Source organism: Sinohyriopsis cumingii, chromosome 1 (assembly GCF_028554795.1).
Source record: "Sinohyriopsis cumingii isolate HCF-2022 chromosome 1, ASM2855479v2, whole genome shotgun sequence".
In the NCBI taxonomy this organism is placed as follows: domain Eukaryota; kingdom Metazoa; phylum Mollusca; class Bivalvia; order Unionida; family Unionidae; genus Sinohyriopsis; species Sinohyriopsis cumingii.
In genome coordinates, this window is record NC_142961.1 from 114,051,903 (window position 1) to 114,078,595 (window position 26,693).

The 26,693-nt window shown below is 37.5% G+C and overlaps 1 protein-coding gene and 1 long non-coding RNA gene across 24 annotated transcripts in view; both read right to left on the bottom strand.

Moving 5' to 3' along the window:
* LOC149807659 (ceramide kinase-like) overlaps window positions 1-26,693 on the bottom strand; it is a 116,066-nt gene that overhangs the window by 37,268 nt on the left and 52,105 nt on the right. The gene's annotated exons all lie outside the window — the stretch shown is intronic.
* On the bottom strand, window positions 28-25,501 carry LOC149807660 (uncharacterized). 4 transcript variants are annotated; one of them, XR_016423219.1, is made up of 7 exons: window positions 24,402-25,501; window positions 23,771-23,892; window positions 12,964-13,078; window positions 1,551-1,747; window positions 893-1,050; window positions 591-697; window positions 28-138 (listed from the first exon to the last, which is right to left on the bottom strand). It is a non-coding gene; the product is annotated as an uncharacterized LOC149807660 (long non-coding RNA). The 4 variants fall into 4 exon arrangements; XR_016423211.1 differs by lacking the exons at window positions 23,771-23,892; window positions 24,402-25,501 and adding an exon at window positions 16,909-17,057; XR_016423214.1 differs by lacking the exons at window positions 12,964-13,078; window positions 23,771-23,892; window positions 24,402-25,501 and adding an exon at window positions 3,035-10,025.

Genomic DNA, 26,693 nt, shown 5'->3' on the forward strand with positions numbered 1-26,693 from the left:
AATGAAAGAAGGAAACAATACAACAGGTATTTTAATATGACTTTAATGTTTATTTTCTAGATTTAATTAAGATTATGAATCAGAATCAGTCTCCAACTCCACTGTAAAGTTTATCTATTACTTCTTCTGCTCAGGCACCTGCAAATTAAAACAAAATTGTAATGCTTAAATAAAGTCATATCATCTCAGCACTAGTTACATATGCAGAAGTCATGTTAATCAGCATTATAAAAATGTATGAAATTTTCTTCACTGCACTTGTGCTTCCCTTACTATCGTTAAGCCATGATACAAGATAACTTTGCACTTACTTGTCATTTCTGGCAAGTGGATGGTGCAATCAATTTGCACAAAGATGAATTTATTTCATCCAAATATTTCATGTGAATAAAAATTCCAAATGGAGGCACTTGTCCGATCAGACAAGATATATGCATATTGTAGTTAGCTGGACTCTAGCTCTGATAGTCCTGGGCAATAGGATAAGCTGATTTTGTTATCAGTTTAGAAATGCATCCGCTTTGCAAATACTATGCTTTAAAAGATGAAACTGAATCCAATATTGATGAAATAAGAGTCATTTGGATTACCTTGTTTTTTATCATTCTGCGTTGGTTGGGTGCATATTTGAGGGTCTCTGATATGGTCTCTTCCATTCCATTTGCCTTTGCTTTGCCATTAGTTTTCAAGCAGGCTTCTGCATGAGTAATACAATGTTTTAAAATAAGTTTCACAACAAAGGATGCATTGCATTTTTCTAAATGCCAGCAATAATCAATGGAATATTTTTAAAACATGTACTTTGAAATGTGTCTCAAGTTACTTTATCAATTCATTTAAAAATCTCTGGCAAGTCACATGAAAAACACAATTTAAATCAAGCCATACTTACTTATCAAAACCTGACATATCACAAACTCTTGAAATGCTTTTTTCCCTTTACGTCCCTTTGGACTATACTCTGGCCAGTCTTTTTGTTTTAAGCTTTTTCATCATCCTGCAGACACTATCCCCAATTGTAAACCTGCCAAGGGAGCTCAAGTAGCATATCTGAAAATAATAATAATAATAATATTACTATTTTTTGATTTTGATATTATTATTAGTAGTAGTATTTCATGATCGATGTGACAAAATATGCTTGTATATAGTTATTTTTTGCCATGGTTTTGCAAGCAAATTTAATTTCTCTAACTTGAAAAAAATTTGATAACATTAACTATGCAACACAATGTACTAATAGCAATTATAAACCAAATTAACCACCGTGAATCTATTAACTTCATAAATGACATTCACTCAAGGATTGAATTAAAGTAGCCACATAATATGTAATAGTGTATATGTAGTAAAATACCTGTCACATGTTCATCTCTAAACATGTTTTGGCCTACATCCGTAAGACAAAACAGCCGACCACTACATGTTCACCCCACCCCCAAAAATAATTATACAGGCACTGCAGAACTTGCATAATGCATATTGAGGTTCACAACAGCAAATAAAGGTTATAACAGTTTTTTTAAATAGAAAATAAAGCCCCAATTTACCATCTTCTTGGAGAGTTTGGGATTCTCCTCCAACCTCTGGCAAAGGCCCTCTAGTTCCTCCACTGAATCACATGGCATTGCAAGAATTTCTTCTCTATATTCTGTGTCTGGGCCTTGTGTATGAACTTGGAGGGCCAGCTGCTCCAACAAATTCTCAATATTTGTGTCCAGTTTCATAAGTACACTGAACTGGAAATCTGTAACAGATTTGTGATGAAATTAGTTTTGAAAGATCAAGATCATTATTATAAACTCCTTAAAAAGATCTGTACAGTGAACATGGGTTTAACAATGAAATATATTTATGAAATGAAATACATGGTTTTTGTACAGTTTATATGAAAACTTTTCCCTATAATCCTTTATTTTTTTATTCCCTGGATATGTTGTTTCACTGCTGGTGTCTGTAAAGTCTGCATTCAATGTAGATGGTTTAGGCGTCTGACTTACACAAGACAATGGTATACATCAGAAAGAAAAATAAAAAAACCAATGGAATGATGAACAGTCGACACATCAATGAAAAACAATTCATTGTTTATTTGCACAAATAAGTCTTGAACAGTATGTTTTATGACCTATAATTTAATTAATTAACATCTCACAATGTTCTGAAATAACAGTATCTAAGCTACAAGAGCTTGTGCTTTCATGTCATAATCTTCCATTTTGCAAACAAATTTTGATGTTGAATCAATGTATACGACCTTAGCATTGAACACTAACATTCAAAATGTCTACAAGATGACAAGACTATTATCAACTGAAGTGACAACAAACCAATGAGTTTTACGTGCACTGAACATAAGCATTTTTAAATGCTACAAAATGTGTTTTTAGTGTATGGCCACAAATTACCCAACATTTTGTCAAACATAAAACAGTTCTACTACCTTAGATGAGAATTAAATTCATAAATACAGTGTATAATTGACCTACTCGTATTTAGAGAGCTGTAAATGAAATAAGAGATTATATAAAAGTCAACACCTGTAGTATTTGTTTCATTATTCTATAATGTACATTTTTTTTCCATCCTCAATACTTGCTACTTGCAGAGGAACTGGCAGAGAGAAATCTTTATATTCTCCACTCCAGAGTGGATGGGGATGGTGATGGTGTTGTCCTTCTGGATGCAGCTAAGAGTATAAAGATTATCACTACTCCTTAATTGCAGTAAAAAAGAAACAAAGAAATCAGACTGGATTTTTTGGCATGTAAACAAAATGCATACTGGTTGCAATGACCACTGTATATAAAGCAGTGATACAATATATCACAAAATGCATTCTTTTTTAACAAAACATCTAATCTCATATATACAGCATCATGAGTAAGTAAGTACTCTTAAACACATCTTATTAAACAGACAGAAAAATGATGAAATTTATACATACTTTTGATAAAGAATTTCCAATTGTGGCATGGTATAAAAGCAATTGATAAAAAATAAAAAGAGACCAGATAAACTAAATAGAACATACCAGCAGGATAAGAGGAAATCTTGGAGTCTGCAAAATACTCTCCATTTCAGGAGGTTTTGGATGAGATGGCTGACCAGAAAGGTTTCCACTTGAGATTTTCATCTTTAAATGATCATCCTAGAGTGCACCAAAGTCATGTGAACTTGATCCAATTCCAACATTACTGCTGCTTGAGTGCTTAGATCCAGTATTGCCTTCACTAACTGATGTTATTAATACCTCTCTCTCATCAGCATAATTTCCATCATTTTTCAAAACTCCCATTGTAAAACCTCTGCTGAAGAAACTAACACTGCACCATAAGGATTTAAAGAACTACTGCCCGGTTTCTAATCTCCAATTCATATAAAAAATCTTACAAAAGGTTGTTCAATCCCAGCTTGCATCTTGTCTGAATTCAAACAGTCTTTTTAGCAATGTACAATCTGCATATCGCCCTTGCCACAGGACACAAATTGTGTCTGCAAATAGATTACACTCCAGCCCAGTTGATCTATGTTGTGGTGTTGCACAGGGGTCTGTTCTTGGACCTGTTCTCTACACTCTATACACTCAGCTGCTCTCAAGTGTCATAGATCATCATCCAGTGTCTCACCAATTGTACACTGATGACACCCAAATATACAAATCTAGCCACCCAACTGAAGTTGATGCTACCATCCAAGGTGTAGAGATGTGCATTTCTGATGTGAAATCATGGATGACTTGTAACAAGCTGCAGATGAATGATGATAAAACTGAGGCCATTCTGATTACAACACAAAGACTTTCTCATTCACATCCTTTACCTCACACAATAAATATCAGCAACACCAACATTAAATTCACACAATCAGTACAAAACCTAGGTGTTACTCTGGACAGTACTCTCACATTGCACCAACATGTCATGAACATATGCAAGGCTGCATATCTTGAGCTGAGACGCATCAGCTCCATTCTCAGATATCTTTCAGCTGATGCCACTAAAACACTTGTGTGTTCATTACTGCTTTCAAGACTGGACTATGGTAACTCAATTCTGTCTGGTTCATCTTAATATCTACTGCAGAGACTTCAAAAAGTTCAAAACATAGCTGCTTGGATCATACTTAGAGTACCACAATCAGAGCACACCTCCCCGCTGCTCTGTACCCAACACTGGCTATCCATTCGATCCAGAATCAAACACAACATTAGTTCTCTGTGCTACGTTTCACTGACAGACTCTAGTCCAACATACCTATCCGACCTCACCTATGTGTACACACAAGCAAGGTACTTACACTCTTCTTCCGACAATCATATACTCATTATTCTCACTAAGAAAACAAAGTCACATGGACAGCATTCTTTTGCATACCAGGGCCCAGCAACATGGAATGAATTGCCCACTGAACTTAGACACAAAGACGCAGTGATCCCATTCAAGAGTGCTCTCAAAACTACTTATTCTGACTACAAAAACAAACTTAATGACTTAATAATGTTAACTACCTTAAATATTCTCAGCATGTTTTTTATGTTTTCTAATTTCATGGTGTTTGTTTTTGTAATCATATCATTGTGTATGTTTTTATGTTGTCTAATGTTGCAAAGCGCTTAGAGCTTCTAAAGATTAGGCGCTATACAAAGTCCTCATTATTATTATTATTATATTTAGCTTGGATGAATATTTTTTAAATCAGTGGCCATAACTAAAAAATGGCATTTTGTTTTATGATCATAAAAGTATGTTGGACACCATCCATGATGTACAATGCTGTCTGACATTTCTATGCACCTAAGGTTTCCATCTCAAATATTAAAGCAAAATGCATACCGAATTTGACAGATTGACGAAAATAAAAAAAAGCAATGCTTACCATTTGAAAAGAGGCAATTGTCACTAGAATATTCTATTCAAAATGATATTAATTTTGGACACAGGGGATACCACCCCCATGTTTTCCTGACTCGTGATATGTCGGCCTATTCTGTGCACAGTTTTAAAAGATGTAATGTTTATCCATCGAGCTATAGAAATGAAATACATTTACTGTAGACTGTTTCTGTCAGCAGTTGAGTTGAGTAATTAGGTCAGGTTTATAGCTAGTTTACAAAATTCAATGTAGAATGCCAATAAATGACAAGATATATTTTTGCAAACTAAAGTGATCTTGAAAAAAGATTAGTAAAGTTTAACATTTTATAAAAAATAAGCTATTATGTGGAAAAGAAACAACAATGAAATAGGATGCAATGTGTTTACGTCTAGTTTTGGAAGGTACCGTCTCTAAGGTACCGTCATAATTGTACCGTAGTTTAATGGGTGGAAAGGCCATTGAAAGGTAAGGGCAGTGCGGAGACCATCGAGTATGTTCCAGAATAGCTGAATCTTTGTAGATACATAGATCCATTCGTAACTTCAGTCCGCAAGTGAAACACTGTACTTCGTATCCCAATCCTGACTCAGGTCCGAAGTAGACAAATCCTGTTCTAGCTAAAACATACGAAGAAGGTAATCCTTCCCTATCCGTAGGCCATTTTTGAAATGTGTCCAATCGACGGGCACAATCACAATAGTTAGGTAAGAAGACTGGAAAATGGTAGGGTTTGAACTTGGAGTTCTCACTGGATTTCTCACTCGATTCTTGCTGTGGCGAAGTCATCCTTCTGGTGGGTGGCTATCCTCTTACAACCAATGTTTTATACCGACATGTCCATACGGCAAAGTAAAGTGGGTGGGAAGCCGCACTCGCTTCTGCTACACGATTTGATAGACTTTTTCCAAGGGTCGACTGACGTTGTGGTGTGTGGGTAAACGTACAATCTTGTTGGGTTGATAGGTGGTCACTTTCTCTAGACTGCAAGGCTTCTTTCAATACGCCAAAGTTGACCACTCGACTGGTACGATAATTCAGAGTAAGTCCTTTCACTTTACACTTCGTGTGCACTTCTCCTTGTTTGTCCCAGTATTCGTAGCCGTAATTTTTGGGACCGCCACTGACGAAACTTAGAATCTTGTCATCGGGGTACTTGTCTGTCCAGGCTCCTAAATGGTCTCCTTCGATGTCAGGGTGCTGTTGACTCGGGTGATCGATATAAATGCAACTGTCCATGTCAAAGTACAAGACACGTTCCCCTAACAGTTCTAAAGCTTCGTACAATTTTAAGCGAGCATGAGCTGTCATGTAAGCTGCAATGATGACATTTCCAAAGGGGTCATCTTCTACAAAGTTCAGATCTTCTTCGTAATTCACCAAGATCAAATCCTCACGAACGACATCCACGTGTTTCATGAATTTGGCTTTGTCGTGAATCATCTGAAAGTAGCGGGAAGGTTCGGTCAAATACTCCGTCTTGGGTAAACACGGTCATTGTGCCATTTTACCCCACAAGCAATTTAACATCACTTTGGCAAACGATCACCTGCCTTCGTTTTTCTCAATGTGATCTAAAGTTGCCCAGAATTTCTCTCTGAATGTCTTTTGGTCTTCGGGAGTGTGACACCAGGACAGATAGCCACTGGCTTCTTGCTCAGTTTCAAAAAGGCATCCACGTAGTCTGCGAAAATGCCTTTCTGCGTGGGGTCACCCTTGTGGAATTATTGTGTCTTGGGAAAGTGGCAAATTTCGTACACTTCTAACAGTTGGTATCCCATGTTCAGAGCTTTGAACAATTCTACGCTGACCCATGTCCCCGTCAAGGCCTGTTCTTCCTGGGTGTGATGACAAGGTTGATCTTGGTTGCACGTTTCAGCACAAGTACGGCACAAAGGAAACATAAGTTTGCCTTGGCAATGGCAAGGTAAGACGGGATGGTATAGGTTCGTGGGAGGCAAAACTTTGCACTTGATCAAGCCTTCGTATTGTCGAATGTTTTTTAGGTCGATGTGTTCGGTGAACAATTGTGGGTGCCCTGCAGGAAAGCAACAATATTTGCACACGTAGGGATACAGTGAACACACGTCCAAGTATTTGATTTCTTCTGCTTTCTCTTCGTCAGCTTGGTACAGCAAACAGGTGGCATTGGTCCTTCCTCCGTACAAACTATCACTTGGGTTCAGGGGGTCCATGAACTGGTAACTTTCCATGAGGCGTTTAAACTCGGGATCGGTGTTCAAACGGTGATTGTATTTGTGTTCCCACATTTCCACCACTTGGTATCCTTCCTGTTCTAACTTTAGGCGTGGCTGACAAATGGCCTGGTACAAGTCTTCCATGGTTCGTTGTAAGAACTGATTTTTAGTGCCGCGGTCAGGGTAACAGACGGGACATCCGTGAAATAAGCAACCGTTAAACTCGTACATGATCTTGGGGTTTTCTAAGTCCCAGCCATCGACCGAATGCATTCCGATGATCTTTTCGCCCTGTCCGTTGCGGGCATGCTGAATCCATTTGTCTTCCTTGTCGCACAAGTAATGCAACCAGCATGGGGCTTTGACCGAGTATTGACGTTTGACATAGTTGGTCGTTTGAGGACTGATGACAGCCACAGTGTTTTCAAGCATGAATCGTTGTCGGTAGACTAAGGAACACGCTTTGGCAATGGTGCAAGCCTCTTTTAAATGATCAACCCCTCCGTGTTCCATGAACAGTTCTCGAAATTTTCCACAGCATCGCCGTAAAATGTCCATGTCGGAATGACGATACTTTAGCATTTCTTCCTGAAAGTCGAAAGGGTCGGAGGCGTGAGCCTGGTACCAAGCGTAGAAAGTTTCTCGTTCGGTACGCATGTTGTCAGGGTCGTAATAGTGAGCCTGAGGCAAATGGGGTAGAACGGCGTGTTGATTGGCTTCTGTATTGAAAAAGTGTGGAAAGTACCCTTTAGTCATTTCTGTCATTCCAAACATTTTAGGCATTCGACTCAAAGGCATGGCTAAGTAGCTCATCGAATCTTTAAACTACACTTGTCCCACTTGCATGAAAATGATTTTGGCTCCGTTCAAAGTGATTTTAGGACGCTCAATGCCACGTTCCGTATAACATCTCAAAAGAAACTGTCCATCGTATCCGGAGAAATTGTGAGCCATCACCGTGGCATGGTGATGACAATCTCCATAATAATGTTCGATGTCCTCTTGGCTCCACGTCTTGTCGATGGGGTCTAAGACCCATTGTGTGAAATCGGCTAGTGTGTTCGGTCCTTGAAAGATTTTTTCACGCCCTCCAGGAATCTTACTGCAGTGAGGGCAATAACTCAAGATAGGTTCTTGAATCACTTCTCGCACGCTCGATGAGCCACGCAGAAATTAGGAATGTGAATACCGGTCTCTTGCATGCATTCGAAATCGAAAAAGATGAAATTGCCTTTCTTCTTCTTGTGACCATCCTCTTTCTCTGGTTGGGATTGGTATTTTTGCATGTAGCATTGGTGTTCCAAGTCCACGATGCAGTGACAAATGTGACATTTTTTCTTTCCTGAACATACGTGTGCCTTGGTACTGTTGATACATAGACCTTGTCCACACATTGGGCACAATCTCAGGAGTTGACAAGCACATTTCTTCTGTGAACTTTGCATCTTCAGATGTTGTTGGTAACAGGCAGGGCTGACAAATGTGCGCAGACAAGCAGGACAATGCACTGGTTCTTGCCCTTCGCTCAGACAGGGTTGAGAGGCCAAACATCCTGAGCATTTCGATCCACAATGTTTGTGTTGCTCTCGATTATTATAACCATCATAAGTCACATTTCTCACAGTAATATTTGTATCCCAGGAATCCAGTGATAGTGGTAATGGTATCGAAATGGTCATCGTGATGATAGAGGTGAATGTATTTTCCATCCTTAAAGTCTTTCCCTCGAAACAACAGAGACCCGCGCACTTCTTGAGGGTGCACTTTCAAGGTGTATCGTGGAGCTAGGGCATCTTGCAATTTTTGCATCTCAGGAATGCCACAGGATGTGTCTTTGGACAGGCATGCTTGTTGTAACAGAAGTTCTGCTTCATTTCGTTGTTTGGCTTGGTTCGATTTTCGAATGTTCTCCCAGGCTCTTTTCCATTCTACCGTGTCGTTCTTGTCGGCATAGGTTCATCCCACCACGATGGCTCGGGCTAAACACATGTGGTCTTGAAAATTGTTAATTTGGACAAGACTTGTTTTGGTAATGCGAAGGTTGTTGACCAATAAGGTCTTTCTGCATTGTCCGGTCCCTTGAGGAGGAGAGACGTGGGTCATGCCCAGTGTGGCTTTTCCATCAGTGATGTCAAACTGGTCATTAGATTGTTGCACGTGTTGAATCTTGTCCATGACTTTGTAAGTGGTCAATTCTGCAGGGCTGCTAAACTCGATCCAAACAGGGGATTTCAAGCCGTCATGTTGTATGGAAAGTCTCAAGCGATCATCTTCTTTGGGTTGACATTGTCGCTTGAGTGTGGTGAGCAAAGAATCCCACATGTCGGTGATGAACCCTTCTGCTTTCTCTAACAGTACTTCAGACTTGAAATCTTTAAACTTCACTGTGTATTTGTAAGCCGTAGTTCTAAATTTTCTAGAGGGACGCTTTTCCGTCTCTCGAATGTCATAGTACTTTTCAGGGTTGACTAAGGGTGGTAAACTTTGTTTAGAGGGTTTGGATTCTGGTTCACTCATGTCCTCTTCAAAATCACTGGCATGAATTTGTGCCAAGACTTCAGCCCTAGTACGAGGCGATAGATCACATTTCTGCCTCTTACTTTCTTCTTCTTTCTTCTCAAATGAATTGGATCATTTCATCTCGATAGCAAAAAGTCAAATGACTAAAGTTTAAACACCATGGATTAATTTATAGTCATAGCAGACCAGCGTATATAAAGGGTATGTGTCTTGTCCTTTCACTATTCATTTCACTCTCAAACTGAGCACAACGATGGAAGAGACTACCAGGATCGAACGTTTCATCAGAGCTTTGCGAGGGGTCATTAGAAAATTCTCTTCAGACCAGCCGAGGGACTACTCTCCTTCCTTTCAAGATAAAAGTCAAGATACTTGCTATATCTGTCAGAAGAAAGGGCACTGGTCTTCAGAGTGTCCAGACCGTCAAAAAAGAAAAAAAAGGGGTTAGAAGAGACAAAAGTCAAGATACCTGTTATTATTGTCAAGAAAAAGGACATTGGTCACCAGACTGCCCAAAAAAAGAAACAAGAGGAGTCAGAAGAAGAGAGGGATTCTTCAGAGGAAGAGGAAGAAGAAGAGGAAGAAAACAGACAGGTGAAGAAAAAGAAACAGGAGAAGAAAAGAAGGGAAGAAAGTGAGGAGGAAGAGGAGGAAAAGACTATGACGGTGAAGAAATTAAAAAAAACAGAGAGTGAACAATGAGACAGAATAAGTCTATGAACTTTTTAAAGTGCTCTATTGTGCATTGTGAATTGTAAATTTTTATAAAAGAATAAATTAATTATAAAAGGTAAGTGTCTTTGGGTTTTGATTTTAAAATAAGAACCTACACTCACACACACTCATACACAGACAGGTACTATTGGGTAAAATGGTTTTTTTTAGTTATTGGCAATTGAAAGTCTATCTCTTTTCGAGAGACGTGGATGGCCCTGAAAAGGGCCTTTTTTGGTGTAAGGGGTGAGTTTAAACAATCAACTTTAACTGTCTTAAGCCTTTGCCATGGCCAAGGCCTACTTCTGGACTGCGTACTGTTGATGATGATTTCGTTGAAATCACTAAGGGTGGTGCAGTAGGCGTAGTCACAGGGTTGGAGTGTTTAGCTTGGGAAGGTCGTATTCTCTTCAGCCGTAATAAAGAAGTCTGATACATTTGTTTCAGACTTCTTAACTCCGCTAAAATGTCTAACAGTACCGTGACCGTTTGATTTTGACACCCTTGTTTCTTTGCTGCTGCGTCTTCTTGTTGTTGTTTTTTTCTTACCTCTTCTTCTTGCTGCTGTTGCTGTAGGAGAAAAGCTTGTTCCGCTTCCTTTTGCTGTTCTATAAATTTCTCCAATTCTTCTTTCTGTCTCTGTCTAAAATTTTCCATGTGCGGTAATGAAGGAGAAGGTGACGAAGGTTCAGGAACAAATTCTTGCAAGGTAAAAAAATCCACAAAATCCCAATTCACCTCTTCTGAAAGTAAGTCTGGGTTCCCTTGGGTAGTCTCCACCATCAGTGCACCCAAACTGATCGTTTTCTGAGTTTCCGTCATGTTGAAAAACTGTCGCTTAGATTGACTGCGCACAGGCGCTAGCGAATCTATATAGACTATGTGACGTCACAGACTGCTCTCTTCGGATTGGACGTGGGCTGACTGAATTTTGTAACGCGTGTTTGGATTGGTCAACAAACTCAATCCGTTTCAATCCTTCCTCCCCCTATAAATAAGTACAGTTCACTGCATTCCTTCACCTGTTACTCAGCACCCCAACATGTGGACCGATGTACAATCTTCAACGCTTGTGTCTTCGATGATGTTCCGGACGGACATATCAATGTATGTCCGATCCAACTGAACAGTTATCCACAGGACAGACACCAGCCTGTGGATGCGAAGAATCTTATGTGGAGCATCAAGGATGCCTCAAAAGAGTCTTAATCTATGGTCCTGCAGTCAGGCGCAGCCTAAGGTCAAGAAGAAGATGTCACAGATGCCCTTTATGTTAAGGGTATATTAACATAAAACCAAAGGCCCTTTTCAGGGCCATTCCTATCTCTCGAAAAGATCTTGACTTTCAATTGCCTACCCCTTTTTTATTTTTTTGTTTAAAAAAATAATAAAAAAATAGAGACCCCTCCCTGTTTCAATTTTCGCCTGTTCCATTTTCATAGACCCATCAGGTCGGGACCTTATTAAAATAGGGTCCCGACCCTGTTCCATTTCCCCTAGTCCCAAGACAGTCCCACGATTTATTCCCCATATTCAATTTCCCTTGTCCCTAGAGTGAATAGTTTTTTTTCTTTCTCCCATGTTAAATTCCCCTTGTCCCTAGAATGGATATTTTTTTTTCTCCCATGTTAAATTACATAGTCCCCAGAGTGGATATACCCTTTTTAACATGGAAGTTCCCTAGTCCCTAGACCATCCCTATTCACTACTACCATTGTCATTACCAGCCTGAAACCCAATTTAATGCCATTTGTATAAATTCATTTCAAATAAATATTATGATATAGTTGAAGTGTAAAGTCAAGCAAGTATTCTGTTTGCAGATTTTACATTTTAGATATTATAGTAAAGTCATATTTTCTCTTGTTTAGTAAACTTTATTGCAACTGGTTCCAAAATAGTAAATCTTATTTAATGTTCATTCACCAGAATAGGTATTAATACAATCCCGAATTAACTGTATGGTACTAAAATATACCCTGATCTTGTGTGAGATTGTAATATACAGAACTATACCTCAAGACAACAATAATATATTGAATTCATATTGTATCAAGACTGTCATGGTTATGAACTCCAACTTTATTCAGGTTTTTTCATAATAAATGATCATCTTGTGCTATGGTTGAAAAGAAATCAAAGTTCAGTTTAACTCCATTCTCTCCACATTTGTCAGTTGTTAAGAGGCATACTCATCCTAAGTGTTATAGTAAAATGTAATCTTATTTGGATCAATCTTGGTGGTGTAATATATGAATGGAGAAAGAATATTATCATCCAGATTAAAATATGTTTTATTCAGACTCTACTAAAATTTTTAGTTGGATATGGGTTACGGAGCCTGATGTGTACGAACAAAGCAATGTGTACCATGACCTTTTTAATTTAACATTTTAAACTCCTGCAGAAGAAAGAGATTTTTTAGATCCATTAAACTGTATTAACAAAAACATTTCTTCAGTATGATTTTCAATTACTTAGTATTGACAAAACTCATATTTTAAAGTTGTTGTTTTTTTGTGTTTGGTTTGGCCTTTTATGGTAAAGCAACACAAGTAAGTTATTTAGTGCCAAGGCACTTTAAGTATAGTGCCTTGCCCAAGGACACACCATGGTAGCTAACCCAGGTTGGTCTGATGGTAGAATTTGAACCTACCTTATTTCACAGGTCCAGAAAGCTAACCACTGAGCCACTACAGCTCCCCATCTTATAGTGGAATGCTGGTATACTTTATGATCAAGAAGGATGGGTTGGGGTATGCATGTTGCATCTGAAAAAAGTGATGGAATTTTTGTTTACACAATATTTTAGTCATACAATATGAATCATTTTCTATAGATTTAAGATGTATCAGATCAAGTTAAGAAAAATCATATATTCTGTTTCCTGGGAATGTACTAAAATTCACTGTTATTGTTTGATTTTTTGGTAGTAAGCTTACTTGGTATTTTTTTCTTTTTAACTTGAATACCTAATTTGTTAACATCCTATTCTAAATCTTCAGAGTTCTGTCTATTAAGTGACAACTGTTGATACATGTAGGGAAGTTTTTGTTTATATCTTTTGATTTTTGTGATTCTGGAAGTTGCAGTATTTGTTGTTGTATTATTAACCATTTCAGTAATTTAATGAATGCAGAGAATACTGCTCTATAAATGAAATTTAAGTGAAAATAATGTAAAAGTATGTTTCACTGCAAATATAAATTGTTTAAAATAATATATCATTTATCATATGACTATTCAATTGTGGTAACTAGTATTCCATCCAATATCTATATATTAAAATATGTCTTTTCATACAGCTGGTGATCATTTAGATACAAGTCCAATTGAACATAATCAAATTATCAATGCAGGTGTTTTTATTAGTAGTAGTATTGCAAGTATAAGTGTTAGTATTAAGATTTCATATACAGGTATGATAAGTGTATCATAATGTTTAAATGATGCTCCTTGTTACAACATAAAATATGTTCACTGAAACAAATGGTTCACTGGTAAATTGGCAGCAAAGGTCTTCACTGAATTATGTTGCATAAACTATTTTACAATAAAACATATATGATGCATCTCAATTATGATGAATGTGAGGAGGAGGATTAATAATAATGCAATTTAAGTTATCTTCATAACATAAGTTCTAGCAGATGTGTAATTTTTATGTGGTTCATCATCAGTTTGAAACTGGTCTATGATTTCTGGATCTGGACATATCTGGTCCCCTGCTGTTGTGCTGCTATGGTCTTTACAGTTCATTAGGGTATCAGTTACACTTGGTTTACATTTAGAACCCCATGGGATGGAATGCCCAGTTTGAAACTGAGAGAATGGTTAATTATCCATAATATAACTCCTGCAGTTATTATTAGGTTTGATATCAAGGTCTTTCTTTAAAAGCTTTTCAACTCAGGTTCTGTTCTACCATACAGATAAATAAAGTCAAATTCAAGGCTTTCAGATTTGTCCAGTTTGTTTCATGTGTTGCGGCAGACAGACTGTATATTGCCACTGTACCATATAAATATCAGTGCTTAGTCTGCTCTCAGTTGCTGTGGTTTGATTAGTTACAAGTGTCATCACATGTGACTAATTATTGACCAATGTAATGAAACTTGTATAATTAGAAGGCTGTATTTAAAAACTCTAAAGATCTTAAAAAGAAAATTGGATCGGGGTAAGTAAAACCTTTTACTCTGACCATTTGGCTAGAAAATAATTTTCAATAAGTTTAAATTGGATAATAGTAATATAATAATTAATTACACAAATCAGAATAAAAGCTATTTGCATATCCCCTTACAGCTGTTGCTTTTTCATAGTACTAAGCAGAATAAAGTATAGTTAAGATAGCTTTAAGCTAGAATTAAACTCAAATAAATTGCAAGAAATCAAAACAAACCCAGGATTAAAACTAAAGAAATATCCCGTCATATATACCTTACATCAAATAAAGAAACTCAAGATGGATAACAACAAAATTAATGTCACATCATCAAATAGTTATCTCAGCTGCCTGGTCAACCTAAAGGCAGATAAACTAAGGCAAACTTACTCCGAAGCAGTCTCATCCCCCCTAAGAGAAAAACGACAGATACAGTTCTTAACGCCAATTTTCAACTCGACCCCAACTGACTCGACGAGTAGACTCTACCTGTCACCAAGCGTAAACGAGAATGTGGACAATCTACCGAGTAACCGCAAAACTACATCCGACATGAGTACCCAAACTGAGGAACAATACTCAACAAGCACAAAAACAACCCAGACCACGCTGGTTAAAAACACTAGCAGCCAGGGGACTCAAACTGAGAACCTACTAGATGAAACAGAACGCCCTCACCCTACCACAAATAAAGCAGTCACACACGACTCAACAAAAGGTAAGAATAATAGGAAAACCAAATCCCAAATACCAGTTAGAAAGAATAAGGAACACACTAACTGTCAGAATACAAGACCCAGCAAGCCGGTTATGGACAATGAAACAAAGTCAGCTAAAGAGACAAACACCAGGGGAAAAAAGACCAGTCTGCAAAATATCCAAAACAAGAAACACCCCGCTGAACTGACTCTCTTCGTCAAGGGAGTAAATTCCAAAATAACAAAGTTAGCCTTTAAAACCATAGCATGGCAATTGAACAAACATCACCAAGGAGAATTCACGCTTAAAAGCACTAGAGACGACTTGCTGATAATCAAATGCACCACTGAACAACAGATTGCCAAATATATGGAAATTGAAAGAATAGGCCAAATAAATGTTCAGGTCACTAGACACAACAGAACAAAACAACACATAGACCCAAACCCCCCAAAAACACACAACAAAGGAGTCATATATGTATCAACTCAAAATAAAACCAATGAAATAGTAGACTACATAAGGAGTAAAGGACAGGAAGTAGAGAAAGCAATCCGCCTAAAAACAAGAAGGGGAAAGGATAGCACTGCAGTGGTACTCTTTTTTAAGGGCGCCACCCCAGAAACTATCAAAATAGCCGAAAAACTCGAGGCTAAAAAAATTTTTGCTTTCAAAAACAAACCACGGTTGTGTGGCAACTGCAAAAATTGGGGGCATTACTCTAAGAGTTGCGGAAACCTATTCCGGTGCAATCAATGTGGTCTTCACCACCCAGACTGGAAAACATGTAGCGCCACCAATCAGCACTGCGCTAACTGTAGTGGTAACCACAAACCAAACCACGCAGAATGCCCCAGGAAGCCCTATTAGTCGAATATATGATCTCCCATGGGGTAAACTATAAGCAGGCCAAAACAAAAATCAGGATACCAAAAACAAAATAAATAGGTAGCACCCTCACTGGTAGGAAACACGCATAAAACGAAAACAACAGTAAATTAAACAAACTATTAAGACTTTTTGCACTAGAGATGGATTCCAGAGCAGAAATCAAAATATGGCAATGGAATGCACGTGGCCTTAGGGCCCACACTGACCAACTAAATAACAAAATACTTGAACAGGAAAGAAAACCAGATGTTACATGCATACAGGAAACCCACCTAAATGATACCTCACGTATCCCAAACATCATAGGCTACAACACCAAATACCTAAAGCATCGATCCCCCACAGCAAGAGGAGGGGGGTTAGCAACCTTTGTTAGAGATGGAATTACATCAGAAATGCATAAATTAACAGATAGTAGACCGCCCAATGACTTCGAAATACAGATAGTCAAAATAACCACTCAAACTAAGCAGGTACTAATCGTTAACCTCTATGAAACAAATGAGCAGCGCAATTTAAGTGCAGACGAAACAATCAAAATGATTAAAGACTGTGGAGAATGGGTGGTAATATGCGGGGACTTCAATGCGCACAATGAACTATGGGGGAGTCAAAAGACGGACATTAAAGGAAAAATTGTAGAAAAATGGGCACAAAAATGCAACTTAGTTTTTCTAAACAACGGAATGCACACACGGATAGATGACAGAACAGGCCACACATCAGCAATAGACCTATCTCTATGCACACCAAGATTAGCAGGCATTTCTGATTGGCAAGTTGATGAAAGCGACCCTATGGGAAGTGACCATTACCTTATAAATATAGAAATACAAATTAGAATACCTCAAAATAAAGCGTCCTTCACACCAAGATGGAAATATGAACAGTCCAACTGGATTAGGTTCAAACAGATAGGTGACTCAGTCGACCCAGAAACCATATATCACCGGGACATTGACACCTTTAATGACAAATTAATAGAAACCATTAACACAATGGCCCAAGAAACAATTCCTAAAACTAAAGGAGTAGCACCCAAACCCACGGTGCCCTGGTGGAATAATGAATGTAAAATAGCAATTAAAGAGAAAAAAAGAGCTCTAAACAAATTCAAAAGAACTAAAAATAATAGGGACTTTAACTACTACAAGGAAAAGGAAAAAACTGCCAAACAAATTATTATGATAGCTAAACAAAACTCATGGAGAGAATTCTGCTCAAAACTAGATATTAACACAAAATCGAAGGAGGTGTGGCAAAGAATTAAAAAAATGAGAGGCAAAACTAAATCAATAACCCCCAACATACCTGCACAAAACAACAAACATAAGGCAGAATTATTCGCAAACTATTTCGCCAACATGTGCAGCAATCCCAACTTAGAGGATAAGTTTAAAAATCATAAAAGGCAATTTGAGGAAAGCAACTCTGACAACATAAAGGAAGCAGGAAATAATGACGGCCCACTAAACCTTCCATTTACAGAAGCCGAATGGAGAAAGGCCCTCGCCGGCAAAAAGACCACATCCCCCGGGGAGGATACTTTGGGGTATGAAATGTACAAGAACCTACCCAAAAAACTTGTCACAATTGCACTTAACCTCATTAATAAAATATGGGAAACCGGTGACATACCTATAAGATGGAAAAAGGCAGTAGTGGTCCCGATTCTTAAGCCTGGAAAACCCTCAAGCGATATAAAATCATACAGGCCCATATCACTAACAGACAATATATGTAAAATAATGGAAACTATGGTAAACAACAGGCTGAAATACCATTTAGAAAGCAAAGGACTACTAGCTAATACACAGAGCGGGTTTCGCAACTACCGAAGCACAATAGACCAACTCATGAGACTAGAAACCGCTGTCAAATTAGCATCTAGAGAAAAATTTTAAAAATCCAGATATGTTACAGCCATCTTCTTAGACATGGAAAAAGCATATGATCTAATGTGGACTAAGGGACTGATAAGTAAACTTAAACCATACGGAATAACTGGCAATATATACAAATTTATTGCTAACTTCCTAACCGATAGAAAGATACAAGTCAGACTAGGACAAGACTACTCCGAACAATACAAACTGGAAAATGGCATGCCACAGGGAAGCGTAATCAGCCCAACTTTATTTAATATAATGATAAACGACCTGGAAACAGCGGTAAAACCCAACCACCTTGACTTATCCCAATTCGCCGATGACAGCGCCGTATGGAAAACTGGCAACCCGGCCAGCAGAGAAACGACCAAGCACTTACAAAAAGGACTAAACGATATAGGAAATTGGACAGATAAATGGGGATTTAAATTGTCACCTCTAAAAACAGTAGGCATAGTTTTCAATCCGGGAGGTGGCCACCCCCCACCCACTCCAAACTTAACCCTAAAGGGGGTACCCATCAAATTCGAAAAACAAGCGACACTCCTAGGTATGGTATTCGACCACGAACTCACGTGGGCAGCTCATATCCAAGAACTCGTAACGAAGTGCAAACGAGACATCAACCTCCTCAGAAACCTCAGAGGGGTGAATTGGGGGGCTGATCAAAAAACACTCGTTACCCTATATAGAGCACTTATAAGAGCAAAATTGGACTACGGTTGCCAGGTATATGGAGCGGCGAACGCCACGTTACTAAAGAAACTAGACACAGTCCAATCAAAAGCGTTAAGGGTATGCACCGGCGTCCTAAAGATACCCCCACACAAGATATCTTAATAATAGTAGGAGAACCCCCGCTAGACCTAAGGCGGAAGGAATTGATGCTGCGATACTTGACTCGAATATCAATACACCAACCCAACCACCTCACGCTACAAGCCCTCTTAGCATGCGACAAACCATTCGATACAAAAGGAAAAAATAAAAAAAATACCTAGTGGGAATATAATTATAGAATTAAAAAGGAAATTTCAAATCGCAAATATCAACCCAGAAAAAATAAGGTACTACCCAGACCCCCCGTGGACCTGTCACACACCACAAATAGATCTTAGCTTACGTAAACTAGGACAAAAACAAAATGACCCGATAGGACTAAGAGCATCAATACTAACGTACATTGACAACAAATACGAGACATACACGCAAATCTTCACAGATGGATCAAAAACCAAAAATCCAAATAAAACTGCAGCAGGGATAGTGATCCCAAAATTAGATGTCGCCGTTGGAAAAAGACTCCCAGACCAATGCGCTATATACACGGTAGAATTCATGGCAATACTAATGACATTAACATACGTAAAAACATACCCCACAACTAAGGCACTCATTCTAAGCGACTCTTACAGTGTACTACAATCGTTAGCAACGGACCAATCCAAGAGCAGACCTAATATGATTAATCATGCAAGATCGCTACTTAAAGAGATTGAAAAAAACAACAAACATGTTGAATTCGTATGGATACCCTCTCACATCCTAATCCCAGGCAATGACAAAGCAGATGCAGAAGCAAAAAATGCCACAAACGAACCAAAAGCCCAAAATATAGCATACAGCATCACTGAAATCAATAGCATTATCCGGGACAAGATCAATGACATGTGGCAAGAGCTATGGGAAAAATCGGATGCAAACAGTCTAATACACACGATGATGAAAAAAGTAAGTAGAAAAGTCGAAAGTCCGACCTTCAAAAATCCATACGATATAACAATAATAAATAGAATAAGAACAGGTAAAACGCTATTGGCAGGATGCGCAGGGAAACACATAAAAAGGGGACCAACCGAAAACTGCCCCTACTGCCCAACTCCAGAAACAATCGCACACTTAATAAATATATGCCCCAAATACAACCAGGAAAGGGCCGAACTAAAATCTCAACAGGAACAAACAGGAGAATGGTGGGCATACCCGGAGTTACTTGTGGCAAAAAACAATAATACAGGAATGACCTATAATAACATCATGACATTCATTAACAAAATAGGCAAAAGGGGACAAATCTAAACCGAATGAAGGGTTGGGTATAAAGAGAGACCATGTAAAGAAATTAAAACCAATAAACCTAAAAGATCGAACCAAAAAAGAAAAAAACCAATCAAAATATTACAAATCACTGTTTGGGAATTGTGACGGCCGGCTCGGGCTAGTGGGTTCACAGACTGACACCGCCGCTCATAACCCGAACAATAAAAACCAGATAAGGACGAATATTACAAAATCACTGTTTTGGAATTATAACGGCATGCCAGGCCCCGTAGGTTCAAAAAAATAAAAAAATAAAAAAAAAAAAAAAAAAAAAAATTAAAAAGTAAATCAAAGACCAGTCAAAATATTACAAATCACTGTTTGGGAATTGTGACGGCCGGCTCGGTATCGTGGGTTCACAGACTGGCACAGCCGATCATAACCCGAACAATAAAAACCAGATAAGGACAAAATATTACAAAATCACTGTTTCGGAATTATAACGGCATGCTAGGTCCCGTAAGATCAAAAAAAAATAACAAAAATATAAAAAAATAAAATTAAAAAAAATATACATTAAAATAAATCACAAATAGCTAAGCTAAACAAAAATAACAGGTAAATAGCCAAGTGGTCAAAGCGAAGGGAAACAAAGGCAATCAAACCACCTCCCTTGAAGAAAACATCTCACGGCGAACATGGCAGTATCAAAAGGACGAGAAGACCAAAACAGAAACGGACACGGGATAAGGCAGAAAGAGCTGAAATAAAGAAGAGCAGGAAAAGGCACAGAATGAAGTTAAACGTCCTAAGGCAGTAAAAGAAGAAAGAACAGGACACTTGCAGACCTTGGGGAATGAAGGCAGAAACAATGAAAAGAGTATGCCTCAAATAATCAAACCACCCCCACCCCCCAGTATGAAAAGAATTGCCTTCCCGAAATCAAACAAAAGAAATAAGGCCACCCCCCCACACATCTATTTATAAGTGTGAATGAGAAAGTGAGCGTGAATGTGTGTTGTCGGGATATGTGGGAAAAGCAGAAAAACGAACAAAAATGTCTATAGCCATCACACAAATATAGCATACACACTCCCTACCCACCTTTTTTTTCTTTTCTTTTTTTTTTTTTTTTTTTTTACAAACAAATTTTACCACATAGGGCTTTCATTCTGACCCACGAAAGCCCTCTTTTGACCAACAACTTACTGGCCCTGAATCACACTGATTGGTTTAAAGCCACACGTACGAAATACTTAACCAAATTGAGATCTCCAAAACAAAATAAAGGGCTACTAAAAGCCTACTAGATGTGAAAAAATTTTCGGAAAATTCAAGTACGCAAAGTACACAAAATTTAATAGACCTTACAAAAGATAGGAAAATTCACAACTCAGGAATATCTGAAGCGTATGTGACAATCACATGTTTGGCAAGATAGTACAGGAATAGCCCAATAAATATAGGGAACTGGGCATTGATTGCAACGAAAATTTAATAATACTGCTGCTGGTGTGCTTCAGTTACTGCCTGAAATGAGAGAGGAAGGAGATGCAGGATGCAGAAACAGACCACCAATGGAGTACTGCGATGGAGAAGGTTGCAGCGACGAGAGCCTGGGCGGGACCTTTTGGGGCACCTGGGCTTCGGCTTGCTTGCTTGGGGGCATTGTATAAGTAGCGGTTAATCGCTAAATTCAAAAAGTACACAAACGTGTACAAACTAAACAGTCGCACATACCGAAAGGTGCACGCGACTTTAATCCAATGAATGAATGAAATGTGTGCTAGAGGGTAGGGTTAGTAGTTATACTCCCAATTATGTTTGTGATGAGCAAAAGCAGCTGCACAAATTTGAGCTTTTAGTTTGGTTCTGGTAGGGTCAAAGGATGCAGGTACATTTTACATTCATTTTTTACTAGAAATAGCTATTTTCAATATTTTTCTGTGACAAGGCAACTAAAAGAATCAGTATGTGCCTTATGCATGAATAAAGTTCACTAGTACTATAACAAATTAGCATACTTTTCATCACCCCTCTACCATCAAGATTTTTTTATATTTACCTCTGTAGCAGACACAAATAAAAGTCGGCAGCTCATTTGCAGACTAAGTTACGCATATGATCTCCAATGCTCATCTAACTGTGACAGGCAGTCACCAACAAGCCAACCTATTTCCATGCCTAACTCAAAGTGAATCTGAACCACATTATAGATTTAGCTTATGTGTAAATTTATAAATGCTAGTCTTGTGATAATTAGGTTCATGCCTTCTACCTTAAAAATTAGAGGGATGTCAAAATACAAAACTATCCAGTGAGACCTATGATGTTAATTTTAATCCCTATGGGATTTGTGACATAAAAAACCCAAATGCTTTATGTATTAAAAGGTAACTAATGGGGGCAGGATCTGCAGTGAATCAATGGTTAGTATGCTAGACTCCTGATAAAAATGTTTGTGTTAAAATCCTGTTATCAAGTCAACCAGGTTACCTACTGCAATGTACCCTTGCCTTACTCCAATTCCCTCAGTACTCAGTAAACAACTAGTGTTGCTGTACATAACAAAACCAGTCCATATTGATTTTACATATTTTACTAAATCCTGACAAAAATAATTCTCTAAATAAAGAATGATTAATATGTGATGGTCTCGCATGTAATCAAACTCTTCCAAGCTTTTAATGATATGAACCGATTTATCAATGTTTATCAAATTTGCATGAAAAACTATTTCTTATTTGTCATCAAATATGTTCAATGTTTTGATCATATAAGCATTTCTGCTACATTAGATCAAAATACTCTTTTTGTCAGAAATAGAGCCCTTATAGTATTTGCAAGGTCAACCAATCAGATGCAGAATTTGAGTTTAATATGAATGAATATTTTTTTTACAAAATTGCTCTTTTGCTATATCTTGATGAGATAAATCTATTCACCAAGTCTGATAAAATTAATGAGAAATAGTTTTAAGAGCAGTAGCAAGAATGGCTAGTGAGATGTAGAACCACCACATTATATGCATAGATTTTGCTTATAGCCTCAGACATACAAGCAAATAATTAAACAAGTCAGATCTAAATTGGATCATAAACACTGTTGTGCAAATCATAAGAAACTCTGCCAATCAGATGCAAGGTCACTTCACTACCATACCTTTATCACACTCATAATAAGCATCATTGTGAAACTTGACTATATAAGCCCAATGGCCAAGCATGATCAAACTTGAATCAGCAGTAGTGGTTATAACCTCATGTATTTGTATGCATCTTCACTTCTTCAATCTAGATCTCATTTATATAAGCATGTATTCTACGTTTAGTAAAAACTGCACTACATGTATAAATATTGCATGCGGTGGTAACATACTCAGATGAAAGATCACCTTATTATTATTAATGGTTAACACTCATCAAACTTCAAGGACAACTTAATGATTTTAGCCTATATTGTGGAAGTATGGCTTTTAGGTTGGTTAAAAAACTCAACTAGTCTTATACATGATCACATGTATATACTTGGATTTTGCTCATTATTAGATTTATCCAAGATGTTGATTTAAGCCCAAAACCAAGTTTTATATAAACAAATTGATCAGAACTATGGACTCCAAAGTAGCTAATTTCTTACTGTTGAAAGACACAAGGGGATGTGAAATAAATAACACACTCTGGACCATTACATAAACCCACTTAGCCTTTTGACCAGTTGAGATAAAATATCAACAATAATGTTAAATAAGATTGATAAATTATGTTTTCTCACATTACCTCTAGCCCTTTTCAACATGGATGGTATTTTTCTTCCACATATGTCAGCTCTTAATTAGTGGCCCTTTCCCATCATGAATGTTGTAGGTGAAACTCTCAGAATTAGGCTTTTTAATTTATATCTGTAGAAGAAAAAAACTATTGGTCTGCATATATCAATGTCACCATTTCTGTATTAGATTAAAATACCATATGTATGTGTGTGTGTGTGTGTGTGTGTTAATTTTAGAATTTAAGCAAACTTGTCTCCATGTGTTTATTTTAAAACTGATGATGATAACACATAACAGGTTCAATGGATAAAATGTTATTTCTTACTTCTTACAACTGCTCATTATATCTGAATTTACATTCAATGTTTGTTTTAATTAACATATTTGGGATAATGGGCAAATTATTTATTTTGTAGTTTATCATTATATCATTTACCAGTCTTTTATCATTCAAATATGTAAAATATAGTACCATTATACTGACTTCATATTCTATATGATATCCCAGCAATACATATTAAGCAGATAAGTGCAAATAAAAATGTTCAGAATGTAAAATTTACTCCAAGCTCAAAGAAGATCAGCAAAAGATAATATCCAACAAATTACCAAACAAAAAGCGAAGTTAACGCAGTTACCTTTATTATGATGTCTCCAACACCAACGGTACTGTACAGCTACGTCTTCTGAGTTTTACCGTCATCTTGTCTTTCAAACCAGAATTAATTTCTTGAGCTCTTACAAAATGAAGAAACTTTTAAATACTATAATTTAAGCAGCTTCTTTACATGCCATCAGATAAATTATAGCACAGTGTTATGTCTGTCAGCAAAACGCAACTTCACATTTGGACGGCGCGCTCTGTGGGCATCGCCGACACAGCAACTGACATGAATTCTCTATTAGCAGACAATGATTCGGAATAAATCCTTCGCAAATCTAACATTCTCGATTTTTCATAGTTCCACTTTTCATTGTTGCATCTGTTTGATTGTACAATTGCTAATGATGTTCAACGAATCAACTTCAATTCATCTGCTGTCTGAAATCCCGGTTCAGTTGGTATTTTCTTCCGCGCATGATGCCGTGTAAATAAAAGATACGGTCGACATTCAAAGTGGTTTAGGTTAATTTATTATTTTTCTTTATTAAGGTCATTTGCAGAAAGTGTTTCGCTAGGGTGAGAAAAAAAATATAACAAAAAGAAAACTTTCTTTTCCAACGCTAATACTGTATATATTTCAATTTGTGATTGATTCTATAAATAAAAAAAAATGTTAATAAAGCATTTTAGCCCGTGGCTTCGGCACGGCACTCGTTTTTGTGGGTTTTTTAAAATGTTGTTAGTGTTGTTTTGGGGTTGTTTTCTGTGTGTGTACCACACTAAAAAACATACCAGGTATTAGGCCTAACGTAGGAAAAGAAATTATCCTCTATTTATTACTATTCTTACTGTCAAATGACGCAAAAGTGATCAAATTGCTATTAAGATTTTGTTTTGTATAACACTTACCGCTCGTTTTCCTCGAGATAAAGCAGCCACTTCAAAATGATTATAAAATCTGTGACAGATGAAAAACGTGGTTTAAATAATTCGTAATCGCCTGCCTTAAAATACTGTAGGAATTTGCTAATGTATTTCATGGCCCTCGTTTGAATAGATACCAACGATCATGTATATCGACCAAAATTTGTACATTCTTGCCCACAATCATGTATTTTGTATTAAACCGTATATTACACGAGCGCTCTGTGGCAAACTCGGGGGGGGGGGTCTCTATTATACCCAGAGACGTAGCTATGATATTTTGCGCCCGGGGACGAACTATAAAATTGGCGCCCCAGCCCCCTCCCCGTTTAATCACATTTTTGAATATTACACTTGTTTACTTATTATAATGTAACGTTGTAAGCCTCATCTCATTTTGGCGCCCCTGTACCTTGGCGCCCGGGGACATATGTACTCCCCTCCCCCCCAGCTACGCCTCTGATTATACCTGCTGTATCAGTTGAGAAATATATTGAACAGATCAGGCCCCAATACTCTCGCTCTGAAAAACATTAAAATAATTATATGCAGAATATCGGTAGGTCTCCCTCTTGCCGAAAATGTCAGCACCATATATATTTTGCAAGTAATGTAATGGGTATAATAACACACACACACACACACACACACACACACACACACACTTTTTTTTGGGGGGGGGGGGCAACGGACAGATGCCCCCATTTCCAAAAAAAAATAAAAAGTATTTTATATTTGTGTATTTCCCCCTCAGATGTGTTCTACGTTTTATTAAAACAAAATTTTATATAAAAAATTTAGTTTTTAGAATTTTTGATGGGGTATTTATGTTTCCATAGTGTTATCTAAAGGGTTGTTCGTCCGAGTCTGGTTTCCCTCACCTTGCTCGAAGTTCATTCCCTTGAAATGTTTTGTAACCTTTGCTATATGTCGCCTAGGTCACAGTGTTTGCTATATGTAATGGTGTTATATTGTGTGTATGCTATATTTTCTTTATGTTTGAGACAGCAAGTATAGATCAAATATCTTTCCCAGTTGTATTTCTTCCTTTATGATGTTATATTGTATCTTTTAATTTGTTTTATGGTTTTCTAATTTTGACGATGGAATGGTGTACTATTTAGATTTTGTTTAAAAAAAATAATTTCCTATTTTATTATTCGAGTGATAATATGTGTCGTTCCTCATAATAGTCTTTAAAGATGTTGATAGGTAGGTTACGCTCGATCCAAGGTTCACGCTTCTTTATTCTCTATGTGTTTTTCCTGGGTCGCGTTAGGCCTCCTTTATTTAGTTTATCTGATTATGCTTTATTGAAAGATCCAAACGTATTTATGAGACCACATTATTCTATAGTGGTCAACCATGCAGTGCGGGAGAAGTTAGTAGGGTTTTAAACTAA